Here is a 15761-nt window from a genome sequence, read left to right on the forward strand (position 1 = left end):
AATACGATATATACGAGGTCAATAAATTTCATATTGGATGAGAGCGAAGCTCGAACCCATATTGAATTTACTGACTCCTTATATATCGTATTAGGTCACTAGCACACTTGTAAAGAATTTATCTTACCGACTATCTAGCATGTGGAATTTAGACTAATGCCCTATTAAAGTGATCAAGTCGCCTACTTCCATTGGTGAATATAAATTCCAGCAATAGCAATTTGTTAGTTTTTAATGTGTTTTCTGCGTTTATTTTCAATCTTTTATCATCAATGTCTTCATTTGTTGTCTGTGCGAAATGTTTCAGAATTTCATCAAAGTCATGTTGTTTCTATAAAGGGACGTAACACCACTACTAACCGTGTATTAGAATAAAACACGCCCACTGACCCAATATTAAATATACACGATCTCCACGCGAATTGCTTTTAACCAATGATATCCCAACTGTTTAGCATTTCATGTTCATCCCCCATCTGTAACAGTTTATGGAATATTTTGATATCAAGGTGAAAATTATTTTACAAAATAACAAAAATGAAATTTATAGCAACCATGTTAGCAACCTGAATCCCAAACCTTTTGTTAAAAAATATTACTTGGCAACAGCAATAATTTAAATTGATAACCTCAATATAAATAGGTGCGGATGCAAAAGTGTGTAATCCGTTTAAGCAAAATGCCTTTAATTAACCTTCTTGAAAACAATGAATATTCCTTTATGTTAATAAGTGTCTCCACTTTCCCCCTTTTTTAGAATGAATTTGTATCTTCTATCTTACTTATTAATTGTTATATTCATTGGGGTACAGAACACTAAAGGGGGTTAACTCTTTAAAAATCAGCTGAACGTTTTAATCACATACTAAAATGAAGAGGAATCAAGCTTCTCAAAGATCAAAATTTGTGTTTTTCAAACTGCTATTAACCACAGAAACCATTCCTGTAAATTGTGTGGTTAAAATTTCATGATTTATTTTATATTTTTGTCAAAGTAAAATAACAAAAATTCCATACTCCAAGGAAAATTCAAAACGGAAACAAATGGCAAAATCAAAAGCTCAAACACATTAAACGAATGGAAAATAACTGTCATATTCCTGACTTGGTACAGGTATTTCCTAATGTAAAAAATGGTGGATTAAACCTGGTTTTATATCTAGCTTAACCTCTCACTTGTATGACATTCGAATAAAATTCCATTACATTGATAACAATGTGTGACCAAAACAAACAGACATAATAGGTTTTGCATGTCAAAAACTGGGGTACAGCAGTCAACATTGTGGTATAATCTTAATCACTATAAAAATAAACAACTAAGTCAACAGGTTAAAATAAATACTTTGTCAATATTTTTAAGAAAATTAAACGAGCCAAATCTATTTTAGTCAAAGCGTTAGCTATACCCTCAAATGAAACAAATGTTACAATAGTCATCAACATTGTAATGTGTGCATGATAACTGCTTGGAATTTGTCTACTTCAACTATATAACATTTTGAGCCAAAATACAAGGGTACACGTTACCATGGTAACAACGGCATCAACAAATGCTTTGTCACCATTTTTCTGATGTTTATCGAAAGATAAACAAAATTTCAAATACGCTTAACATGTTCGGTTTGAGGGTTCAATAGTTCAGTGGTTTTGTTACTTTATTTATCAAGGACAATGTAAAATTCCACACTTTTGTTTGTTGATGTGTTGTTTTATTTTTTCGGTATTTTTCCAGATGTCTCTTTATTCTTTTTTAGCTCCAAGAACCAACAATGGTGATCCGGAAGACAAAGCATTGACAAGCAAATGTTCGAAAAGTCAAGGTACACATCTAAAGATAATTCAGCACGTGCACACACGCCTATATTATAAGCCAATTGCTTATGATAGTTTGTTTTTTTGTTGTTAGATTTTGTTGTATGTGTGTTTGAATTGTTTAGTCAGTTGTGTTGTATATCTGTGATGTATATTTACACAGTTTTTGCTGCTAGATCCCACTTATTGCCACATTAACCTATTATGTCTGTTTTGGTTGCTCACCCAATTTAAAGACAATTCGGACCAGTTTGAAAGAAAAGTTGGACCAGTATGAAAGACCACTCGAACTAGTTTGGAAGACAACTTCGACCAGTTAAAACACTGACCCATTTAAGGACGCTTATACTTATCAGATTCAAAGACAAAGCGGACCTCCTTTTTATGGTATGTTTAAGACAACTCGGACCACTCAATTATTTCTTTTATTTTACTTTTCTCAAAAGTTATATACCATATCAGTTCCTCTCATTGTATATTTTGTTTTGAAATATCCCCCGATCCTAAATTACTGTTTTATACATTTATTAGAAAACCCAATAAAATGAAACGATGTATTCATAAAATTAATAAAACAGCAAACATCTTCACATTTCTGCCTTTCTAGCTGGAATAATGCGATGAAAATATCATAAGTGGTTCTTGTAATCTTTCAACTCTGTATAGCCTTCATAAATGGCCCGAGATGTCTTTCAAACCGATCCGAGGTGTCTTAAAATTGGTCGACTTGTCATTAGTTTGATATGGTATGTATTCTGTCAATATAAATGAGCTATACACAACTGTCATTCAAGTTGGAAGGTTTAGTTAGCTGTAGAACTAGGTTTAACCCGCAATATCTTCGGTACAACTTTTGTAAGGACGAGAATTCAATAAAAACAAAAATCAATAAAACAATCAAAATACTTATGAATCAAAACTCGTTCAATTTTTTTCAGCTTTCTGCTTTTGCGCAGACATCTTTGCCGGTATTGTTTATCTCTTCCGGTCTCGTTTGACAGAAAACTTTTCGTAAAATAGGAAGGAGCATCATATGGTGTCCCGCAAATTTGTTGTTATTGGTTACCGAAAGAACATTGGCAGTTAAACAATTAAAATAAATTCCTTACACCTTAAAATAAGTCTAGAGCTTATTCAACATACAATTTTATATAGCAAACAAAATGTGTTCTCTTTGGAAACTCACCTGGTCAATCAGTCACATTTCAGTATCTTTTAAGAATTACAAGCCGACCATGTTTCTGCGTCGTTTAAATATATAAAGTATTACATCTATATTTAAATCTTTCTGAAATATGAAAGAAAATTTACCTGACGTAAGCGTTTCTTTGTTTACATTAAAAATGACGTCATAACTAAAATCCTTAACTTCATCGGAAAAGTTTCCGTATTTCGATTACTTTTTCGTCCTAATTCGTCATCTCTCACTGATAACAACTGCCTCATATTAAAACGAAAACTCAATATAAAATCAATATCGTTAACTTTCTATTTGCAACAGTTGCCTTTGTGAATTTCCGTGTTCTTGTTCTGTAGACAGCCGCTGTCTTTATTCAAAACTCTTCTCGGAGCATTTAGACGTATTTTTGCACACAGATCAGTAATAAGACGACTTTGTTTATTCGTTGTTTTAGGTATAGACTAAATTATTATGTTTTTGATTAAACTATACTTTAAAACCAGGAAGATAGTGTTTCTCTGTTTACATTGATTATGACGTCATATATAAAATTCCTAACAATAGGACCAACACCGGATACCTTTTCGTTAATCATTCATGTCCATGTTATTCATTCATGTCCAGTGTACAAAGTAGAACCGATATTGTTGACATCGCAGAGTAGACAATGTCGACACAATATTGTACAACGCTGTCGATATCGTTTCATACTCTTGTCTACATCGTTGACATTGACAATATCGCGAAGTAGACAATGTCGACACGATATTGTACAACATTGTCAATATCGTTTCGTACTCTTGTCTACGTCGTTGACATTGACAATATCGCGAAGTAGACAATGTCGACACGATGTTGTACAAGATTGTCGATATCGTTTCATACTCCTGTCTACAGCGTTGACATTGACGATATCGCGAGGTAGACAATGTTGACACGATATTGTACAACGTTGTCGATATCGTTTCATACTTTTGTGTACATCGTTGCATTGACTATATAGCGAAGTAGACAATGTCAACACGATAGTGTACAACGTTGTCGATATCGTTTCATACTCTTGTCTACATCGTTGATATTGCCAATATCGCTAACACATTACTCGTGTTTTATATTATTAATTTTGAATTCCCGACATCGCGAAAAAAACAATGTCAAAACACTGTTTTACAACGTAATCAATAATGTCAACATTGCAAAAATGATGATGATGATGATGATGATGATGATGATAATGATGATGATGTTGATGATGATGATGATGATGATGATGATGATGATGATGATGATGATGATGATGAGGAGGAGGAGGAGGAGGAGGAGGAGGAGGAGGAGGAGGAGGAGGAGGATAGAGATTTGCAAATTTGCAAACATTAAAAAACTGTCCAAATAAGTTCTTCTTTAAAGAACATCGACACAGACGTAATATGAATACATTATTTGAAATTGAAATTGATAAACTTATTGTCTCTACATGATTGACATTGCCAACATGGTAGACGATGTCGTCACAATGTTGTCAACATCACGATGTGGGCGATGTCAACGTTGTAATCAGGAAAGGGGGACGATGTAGACGATGTCGTCACGATGTTGTCAACATCATGATGTGGGCGATGTCAACGATGAAGACAGGGAAGTTGGACGATGTAGACGGTGTCGTCACGATGTTGGTGATGTCAACGATGTAGACAGCAAGAAAAACGAAAAAACGATGTCGACGATGTCGTCACGATGTTGTCAACATTACGATGTCGGCGATGTCAACGATGTAGACAGGAAAGGGAGACGATGTAGACGATGTCGTCACAATGTTGTCAACATCACGATATCGGCGATGTCAACGATGTAGACAGGAAAGGGGGACGATGTCGGAGATTTCACGATGTTGTCAACATCATGATATGGGCGATGTCAACGATGAAGACAGGGAAGTTGGACGATGTAGACGGTGTCGTCACGATGTTGGTGATGTCAACGACGTCGACAGCAAGAAAAACGAAAAAACGATGTAGACGATGTCGTCACGATGTTGTCAACATTACGATGTCGGCGATGTCAACGATGTAGACAGGAAAGGGGGACGATGTACACGATGTTGTCAACATCACGATATCGGCGATGTCAACGATGTAGACAGGAAAGGGGGACGATGTCGGCGATTTCACGATGTTGTCAACATCACGATGTCGGCGATGTCATCGATGTAGACAGAAAAGGGGGACGATGTAGACGATTTCGTCACGATGTAGACGATGTCGGCGATTTCAACGTTGTAGACAGAAAAGGGGACTATGTAGACAATGTTGTGAGCAGGTATAAAATCATGAACGAAGTTGATAATATCGGCGATATCGTCACTACATCGTGTACTGGACATACTTCTAACTTTTCTTTGGAAAATAAGGTTTTGGAAAAAAGTAAAATCACAAAAATACTGAACTCCGAGGATTATTATTTTTTGTCAATTTTTAATGCTGACGATTGTATATAGTAAAGGGAAAAGTGGAAAAAAGAAGCTCGTGAAAGTTAATGCTTCTTCTTGAAGAACTGATGACATTTCCATCATGTGGAAAGAATAAACGCGACATATATAAATATTTATAATTGAATAGTATAATAAATTTGGTGACCGTCTCAAAAATATTTATTTAAATGTATGTATCACTTGGTGTGATGCTACAAATATGTGCGTGTCATGGTAGACCTATTTTATAATATAGATGATTACATATAATATGTACCACATTTTCCTTTTTTTGGTAAATTTAAATGTGAACAAATGCCTTAACCTTAAAAATATTTGACTCGTATCGTATCTTTTCTCAAAATGTTTTTTTTTTTTTTTTTTTGATGAGGCTGTAAATTTGAAAGCTTAATGTAAATATGAAAGATGAAACTATTATTGATATATCTGACAGATTCATATCTTTGTGGACATCTGAAAGCAATCATTTGATAGTTTATACTGCTTAAATATTTTGAAGATCACAGGCTTAAACGATTCTTTTTAGCTGCATTTTTAATTTGTATGCTGGGTATATATGAGACAGCGATTAACCGATCAACACCCAACAAAAAAGAACGGATTTTATGTTCCTAAATAGTGTAAAAAGCAGAAGGAACATCTTCACATTGAATAAGAATAAAGGGGAAATTATCTTTTCATATCAAACGTTTTTAATACACCATTATATATTTACCTAGAACAATAAAACATACATGATATATATAATATTGACTTTTTGACTGGTTGTTGAAATATCAAACACTTTAGGGGAAAAAACACACAAAAAACCAATTGATATATTTTAGGTAAACTGAAAAAATCAGCAGAGATCCGAATGATAATTTTGTTTCTATAAAATTAAGTAAATACTTTTCTGAGAATGTCAAAAATAAAAATTTTGTTTTTAAAATTTCCATTAAGGGAATATTTGGTCCTCTTTTCTTAAAAGGTAACATGATGTACAAAAAAAAATCCTCTTAAGAAATAGTTTGTTTGAAATTTCTTCAACACAATATTTAATGAACCAGATTTTCTTTCACGAAAATTTAAATCAACTAACTTCCTTTGAGAAAATAGTATTGCAAGAAAATGTCTAGGGTTTTTCCTTGGGGAAACGAATATTTGGAAAAGTTTTTTTTTTCCGAGAGGAAAACTAAATATCCCTTGTGGAAATAAGTTTTCCCCGTGATGGAATTCGTAATAAAAGTGCATAAATCTAACAACAGTGGTTTTAAACCAAAACAATATTAAGATGAATATCATGCAAACAATACAAATTAAGTTCGTTACTATCTTTAGTTATTTGTTACCATACTTTACAAACTAGTTCATATAGGAACGTCATTAACAGTGCCTAAAGACATGATTTTCGTATAATACTAAAATGAACTGTATATATATATTTAATGCAGTAAAAAGGGAAAATGAACATTTAATCTTGATTCATGATCAGACTGTAAAGGGAGTTAATGTCATATTCCTATACCCACCTTACCCAATCCCTTTGTTTTTGTTTGTTACCTTTGTTTGTCTTTTAAATCGATTGATGAGAATTGAAGATCGGTAATCTACTGCTCCCTGAATCAATATCCCTGTTTTTAAACTTCTAGGAATGAAAATATACCTGCTTGTGAATTCAAATCAGAAAAATCATTAACAACAAACGCATTTCAACAACTAAAAAATAAAAACTCAATAAAAAGGCGTTTACAAAACATCACATACAAATTAAAGATAATTAAATCAATAGTAAATCATTTTCAATATTATTAGAGATACCAGTCATTATTCACGCTTTGTTCAGTCTATGATTCAGTGATTTTGTTACTTTAATTACCAATGACATTGTAAATTTCACACTTTTGTTTGTTGATGTTTTTTCGTTATCGTTCTACGACTGTTTATTCTTTTTCAGCTTCGTTTCCTCTGATTGTAAGTCCCAACAATGGTGACTCAGATAACATTATGTTGACAAGCAAATGTTCGAAGAGCCAAGGTACACACCTGAAGAAAATTTTTAAAAAAAACGAACATACACCTTATATTATAAGCCAATTGCTTAAAGGGGCATCAGCTGTCAAATTCATGTTCACCGATTTGATCCAAATTCTCACATTTGATTTATAACGCACTATAACGTATTTTCAAATTATAAAAAGTCTAAAGTAAACAATTTACGATGCATGTACTCGGTAATATGTATATGCATTTCGTGTGTATTTTAGTCTAGACGCCAACTTATAAACCATCGAGGTGATCTCCGAAGACTCCGACGGTCATATCACCCGATATAAACATAAATATAGTTATGGATAGAGGGTGAACACGTGCAATTGGATTTTTCTAGGTCTGTTTGATTTCATATTATAGGTTTACAAAATATGTTAATCATCATTTTTACCTGTATAAGAATGAGCTTTTGTAGATCGAATCAGTCAACCAAAAGGTTTACCATTGTTCCACTTTCAATGTTGACATTCATTTCTTTCTTTTTAATAGCTGAACACGCCTTGTTCATTAATAACCCATCTCTAGCTAATGGGTTAAATTGAAGGTCACATGAATATGGATTGAATGAGGTCGAATTATTCACTTACAAGTGAATAATTCATCAGCGATGTTTCTTTGCTTTTTTTGACAAAATTGAATCAAACTAGCTGCTAAAAGCGAATTTTTATTTCACTATTTGACTTTCATTGATGATTGAACCAAAGCAAATCATATTTTCATATTTTTTTATTTCTCGTAACTAATGCCCCTTTAACATAATTGTTTTGTTAAAGTCTTTGTTAGATTTATTTGTATGTCTGTTTGAATTGACCTGACAATAACAAACCGGGGGAAATTATGTTGTAAAAGACAGAAAAATTTCAAAGTAGTCACTGTACACACCTGAAAAAAAAACACATGAACACTCCATATACTATAAGGCAATTGCTTACTGTTATGGTACATTTTGTATTAACCAAAAACAAATGATTTTTATATAAGGAATTACAATTTTTTAAATGCACATCTTGTGACCAATCAATGCTTACGATCTGTTTGACCTTCACTTTTCAATATCATTTCGAAAAGCATCAGTATTTGGTCAAACCATGAAAGTAAAATGAAAAGGAATAACATAATTAGCATGTATTTATGACCTGCAAAGCTCTGTACTAAAGTCATAGGATTTATCCAATTATTGTCTCAGCGGCAAGACCAATTTGGTTGCTATCTGTGATACCGCGGTTGTAAATGGCATCTGGAATTTCTTATCAGTCACGTGATTTTATCGAGTCCGGTAATTTTAGCGCAACTGTGGGAAATCCGCAAATTATTGATAACAAGGTGGCGCTGTATTATATAAAACTTCTACCTTTAAAAAGAAATCGAATGGTGTAAAAAAAAAATTAAAAACGGACCATAATTGTTTAAACTACAACAGTTTAACATAGAAAATTGTTTTATTTTTGCATATTTTTTGGTTATTACTGTTTGTTTTTAAACTAATTTAAAAGTATTTTCCGACTGAAAGCGGAGCTCGAGTAAAACAGGTAATAACGATGAAGCGATCAGGTTTTACATGATGTTTAATAAAATAATGTAGACATATGTAGACATAAAGAATTTTACTTTTAAAATGTGCCAAGTTTATCGAGATTTATAAAAAAGATATATACTTTCAAGTACTAGTATTTTACTTTATATATTTGTGATCAATGTCTTTCATTACTTTAAAGAAATTTGAAAATTAAAATGGGGATAATAAAGTCGTGAAATTTATATCTATTTTTAAAAAGTGTGTGATAACAATTGAATATTAATTAACACGTTACAACAAAAAGAAAAACAACTAAACAAAATGAGTATGACGCTATCTTTTTACGTTATCTTAGAAACAAATTAAAGCAAAATTGTCATTGTTTGACATTATAATTATCAGGACAGAAAACAGATGAAGTTTTGTGATATCCTTCAAGACGAAGCGTGTTTATATGATCTGTAGTTTACTCAGATTAAGAAATTCAAGTCTAAGTTTGAAAGTTTAGAGGTTAAAAATTGACTATCAAGGACAATAACTCCTTAAGAGGTCAATTGACAATTTTGGTCATGTTTACTTATTTGTAGATCTTACTTTGCTGAACATTATTGCTGTTTACAGTTTACCTCTATCTATAATAATATTCAAGATAATAACCAAAAACTGCAAAATTTCCTTAAAAATACTAATTCAGGGGCAGCAACCCAACAACGGGTTGTCTGATTCAGGGCATTGAGATCTTAACCTGATGAACATTTTTAGCCCGTTTCAGATTTGCTCCAAATGCATTAGTTTCAGAGATATAAGCCAAAAACTAAATTTTACCCCTTTGTTCTATTTTTAGCCATGTCGGCAATCTTGGTTGGCGGGCGGGATCATCGCACACATTTTTAAAACTAGATACCCTAATGATGATTGTGGCCAAGCTTGGTTAAATTTGGCCAAGTAGTTTCAGGGGAGAAGATTTTTGTAAAAGTTAACAGACGACGACGGACGACGACGGACGCCAAGTGATGAGAAAAGCTCACTTGGCCCTTTGGGCCAGGTGAGCCAAAAATAAGAAGATGTGATATGATTGCCATTGAGACAAGTATCCATCAAAGTTCAAATGAAATGGATGTAAGCAATTATAGGCAACCGTACGGCCTTCAACAACTATAAAAGGCCTCGACATGAAAGATATGAAACAATTCAATTTTAGAAAACTAGAGACCTAGTTTATTACTTAACAATGTACGAAAACTAAATATGACAGACATAAACCAACAACAACCACTGAACTACAGACTCCTGAACTAGGACAGACAGTTACATAATGTGGCGGAGTTAAATATGTTTGAAGGCTCCAACCCTCAACCTAACTTTGGACAGTGGTGCAACGACACAACACAAAATCAAACTATGCAAAACAATAAACGAAAGACAAATATGAGAAACAGCAAAAAACGACCACCACTCAATTATAGGTTTCTGACTTGTGACAGGCACATATAGAATATGGCGAGGGTAAACATTATTGTAGGTGCCAACCCTCCCCTAACCTTGACCAGTGGTGAAACAGTACACCATAAGAACAAACTATAATTATATAATATTAGTGGCGGCTAGTTTATCTGATGTTAGAATATAGGAAATCGTTTCTACACTCGGTTTGCACACTCGTCTGACGTTTCTCTTCTATTTGTCTACATAGATGAGGGATTTTTTATCATTCAAAAGTAGCAAACAATCGCGTAATAAATTTTACCAAATTGTAAAAAGTATGCACTCGCTTTTAAAATTCCCACTTGATATCTCTTATAGCCAAATACAATTGTTGGACGTAATAATATTTAAATGAGATAGATTTAAAACTGAATTAATATTAAATATTAAACTCTATCGAAAATTATCCCGCCTCTGTATTTAGGGATTTATAGATGATGAAGTTTACATTATTCATTAGTTAGTGTAATAGCAAAGATGACCTCGATAGGGATACAAGGTAAATGAAATTAACACAATAGCAAATAAAGCACTATGGACAATAAGAAAAAAAACATTATGTTATAAATCTAAAAACAAACAAAAATGTCAACCACTAGTTCTAACAACGAAATATAATATTAATAATTATTTAAGCAGTTGCTGAATCACCAGGTGTTGTTTCCTTAAAAAAATAATTGCATTTCGATGGATTATTATTCAATAATTAATGTAACCGATTATTATAGTTCATACAAATTAATTGGGCTAGAGTACCCGATGAGAATGTACGATCTTGGTTGAATATGACCTAAATGATATTCGAAACACAAGGTGCAATTTCATCAAATCATAGATATTTCTAGTAGACTATTTGATAACCACAGATCACTACTTTGGAAAATATCCTTTCAAAGACATAAATATATAAACGTTTATAATTTTTCACAGAACACTCTACTGAGGAAAAGTCAAATCAGGTTTCAGCAGTTTTAAAAAGTAAAGTGAATATATACTTAAAACCGAGCTTAAAGCACAAAGTGCTACATATATGTATCATTTTGTCGTGCATTAACAATACAATAAAAGAATAAACCTGTAATTGGAGGAAAACATATACAGTCGCATAACTTATACACAGAGAGTTATAGAAATTATATACGGACAAGAAATGAAATGACTCATAGGCAATATGGTATTAGAAATGTTTGCTTTGATTGGTTCATGGACATGACTATTTATGAAAAGTATGTTCAACAAAAAACAGATAACGAGTATACTGAATTAATCAACATGGTTTGAATTATAAAACATAACCGATTCACCTAGTCAACATAATACAAACAGTTGCTTTATCCATAACTAAGATTTAATGTTTTTTTATCGACGAAATCACGAATTAAGTTATCAAGCAGACAATCCAAACTCATAATACGAAGGAAAACTGACAACACCATGGAAAAAAAGACGACGTAAAAACAAACAAATCCACAAAACACTACAAAGAAAACTAAAGACCGAGCAACACGTAACCTAAAAATATTTCTGATGCTACGAAAGGGTAAGAATATCCCGCTACTGGATGTTGCTCATGGCAAGTACTAATCTCAAATTTCCTTTTGGTGATGTCACAATCGGAGAAAAAAGGACCGTATTGTGATTATGACTATTGGAACATATCTGTTGAAATTTGTGACACAAATATCCTATTACGGTTCCATACGTAATGGCGTCTGTAAACATTTCGAAGTAATGACATCAATTTTACCATTTGGAACACTTGGCTCAAAAGCTTTCTTGTAAACTGGAACTCTCTGTCAAGGAAATATTGATCATAGGAAACGCAATATCTGGAATATCCTATCAACTAGGCGTTTTATACTTCATATGCAGAACCTGCTGAAATGTCGTTACATAAACGACATTTCCTAATTGGGAAGCTGAAATTATGCTTTTAGTCGTGTCGTTTTTTTTCTATCAACCTTATTGTCAATTACTAAATGTAAGTCAAGACATGATACAGACTTTACTGTATATGTGGTATCCTTTATTTCAATTTCGATTGAATAGATGCGTTCCACATATATCACCAAACTTTGAACTATTTTGTGATTCTACATCTAGTAATAATTACCTGTTTTTCAAAATTTTAAATTTCCACTGAAAACAAATTTAGATAGCAACTTTGAATCATGTACATGATACATGTATGTATGTTGTATTTCTGCTCAGTTCTATACAGCATTGAATGTTAACATTATATTACAATCTAAATATTTTTATATATGCTTGTTTTTTCTAGAAAAAAAAATGCAAACTGTAAAACTGGATATGAAAATGACATGAACTTACTACAATTATAACCTAGCTTACTAACATGATCGAAATTTGTCGTTGTCGTTTGCATTAATAAGCAGGCAGTTAACAGTTTGTCTTATTCATTTTTTTTTCTAGTTTTCAAGGTTTAAATGGTGTCAGATCATTTTAACATGTACTAAAGCCAATTTTTTATCCTCTTCAGAATTTTTCTTTTATTGCCCGGTTTAAAATGTTGAGTAATTTCAATGAAACATTTAATTTTAGAAAGTAAATGATGTTTTTTTTTCATTTCGGAAATTGAAGTAAAGGAATTTCAGGTTACTAAATGAGTTACGATAAAAATGTGCTATCTCTGTAAAACATTGAAAGGTTGAGATATATAAAAACAGACAGTCATAGGTTGCAAAATTATGCATTTACTGAACTGATCAATACATTTTGATTAAATAAGGGAATTTCAGTTTAGTAAATGAGTTAAGATACACATTATTTTTTCTGCTATAAAATTAGGCCGCAAAATTAAAAATTTTCTTTACCGGATAATCGATTTCAATAATATAAGGGAATTCCAGCGTGCTATTTATTTAATTTTAAAAGTTACTGTTTAATTAGAAAATAAGAGGTAAACTAATGTAGAAAACACCTGTCCATGGTTAACCTATTCATATTTTTCTTTACAGGTCAATGATTGTTTCAATAAATTAATTGAATTTTCTCTTGCTATATATGAATTTGCTATATATTTCAGAGCATTAGAGGGGGGATTATATACAACACAGCCACCAAATGGTATCAAATCTTTCCATTTTTTGTACCGGTCAACTAATTTCAATAACATAAGAGAATTTAAGCTTTCTATGGGAGTTTTGACAAAATTGTACAATTTATATAGAACATTCGAGGTAAAATTATGTCGAACCCACTTGTTATAGATAGCAAAATCACTCATTTCCTTTACCGGTCAATCAATTGGAACAAAATAAGCGAATTTCCAATTGCTATTTGATTTATGATGAATATTGTTTATTTCCTTAAAACATAAGTCGTGAAATCCATTACAACACACCAACTACCCCTAGACGAGACTGTAGCTTAGTCACATCTTCTTGTTTCAAAGCCATAAACAATCTATTTAACCAAAACAGCAAAATTTGAGGAGGAAATACAAATTAAAGAAACAGGTAGCCTTGGTTATCAGTGACGTGACAATAAATGCAGTTTTGACGTTACCGAAAAGACCTTTCTGTGCTTTTTCCAGAATAATACATAGATTTATTTTTTTTCAATATTGTTTTTGGACCTGTAAATATAGATCACATGCAAGTACCTCCTTTATAGTTTACCACACTTGTGCCCTATATATTCACCTTTTAAGTGAATATTTTGTGTCACTTACAATATTCTCAAATTAACCATAAGAGTGACAATGTGCAAATTTTGTTAAAATTTTCTTTCAGAAAAATCTGAATTGTGCAATTTTCCGCATGTAATTTTCTATCTTAATATTCATTAGGTTCCAAGATATAACAGTTTTTAATTTTCACTAACATTTCAATCATCTTTACGCTATAACCGCCTGATTGTGCAATACTTAATCTTTCAGGCGACTTGGGTCCTCAGAGCGCCTTCTATTTTATTGTCAAATTGCATCAAATAAAACATTCCGTTACATTTGGTTATTTTCACTAGCCATTCATTTTCCCTTATCCAAATGTTCTGTTTGTGCACTATTGATTATCCAAATATGTTTACGAGATAAAAAGGACATGCACTTTATTTAAACTCTGGTGGATAGTTGTCTCATTGGTAATCATATCACATCTTCTTCTTTTATTATAACTGTTAATTTAACTCAATTCTGTCAAACATTTCAATAATAATTCTTAGTTCCTGGTGTTAGGTTCTCTGTTGAAGTATTTCAATATTTTTGTTGTCACCACTGGACCTTTGATAGCTGACCATATGGGATGATTTTCCTCATGGTTATAAGTCGTATTGTACGCTTACCAGTAGTCATTTATACTGTTGTCCTATTGTCGCCAGGTGGATAGTTGTCTAGTTGCAATTATACCAAGTCTTCTTATTTTCATATTTCACTAAAAAAAAATAAACGTTTTTCTTCTAGTTTTTACAAAACGCTTACTAAAGATTTGATTCATTTCATCTGACATGTTTTTGGTAATTGGAATCTTACTACTATTACATAACATAATTGTTCACATTCCTTGTTGTAAATACCCATAATCAAAAGTTTAACATATCAGAAATTGTATTAAAACTATTTTTAAAACTATTCGGACATTTTCGCCGCCATATTCGTGTAGAGCTAAATAACACATATATTTGTTATCTTTCAGTTTCGCAAGACGATCATGCATGTCGGAAGCGTCGGAAAGAGAATAGTTGCAGTTCAATAAACTAAAGTGAAGATTTTCTTGTCGTCTAAATTTACTTGCATGTTACACATACAGCAATTTAAATATAATTTTTATTTAGAAAACACATGCAATTTAAAGATAAATTTCATATAAAATAATACTTTCATTTCATCTCATTGAAATAATCCATTAAACCAATATCAGTTATTTTTTTGTATACCTTGTGATTGTGCGGGATAAGTAAACATAAGTTAACATAAGCTCCATATCTAAGTCTTATGCGCTATCCTAGATGGTATGCCAAATTAAGGCAGTAGTAATTAACCGATGTTCAATTCTCGTAAATCGATTAGAAAACAAAACAAGGCAACAAACAAACAAACACCGAAGGAATCGCATGAACTCCGAAAGGAGTGAGACCATGTCTGTCGATAGGGTAAGCGTCTTCTGCTATGCAAACATTGTCCGCCATGCAATTCCACACACAGTAAAAATGTCACAATCGGGAATAGGACACATTTGGTAAAATTACATATCAAAGCCTATACTGTACTTAAAGATCGAAGACCA

General features: G+C 32.3%; 1 long non-coding RNA gene across 1 annotated transcript in view; it reads left to right on the plus strand.

The window, feature by feature from the left end:
* Positions 1-15246, plus strand: part of LOC127720737 (uncharacterized) — a 34444-nt gene extending 19198 nt beyond the window's left edge. The window contains exons 3-5 of the long non-coding RNA XR_007990974.1: positions 1758-1823; positions 7420-7500; positions 15171-15246. This is a non-coding gene — a long non-coding RNA (uncharacterized LOC127720737). The remainder of the gene's footprint in view (positions 1-1757; positions 1824-7419; positions 7501-15170) is intronic.
* The last annotated feature ends 515 nt before the right edge of the window (positions 15247-15761 follow it).

This window comes from Mytilus californianus, unplaced genomic scaffold (genome assembly GCF_021869535.1).
Source record: "Mytilus californianus isolate M0D057914Y unplaced genomic scaffold, xbMytCali1.0.p SCAF_11, whole genome shotgun sequence".
NCBI classification, from domain to species: Eukaryota; Metazoa; Mollusca; class Bivalvia; order Mytilida; family Mytilidae; genus Mytilus; species Mytilus californianus.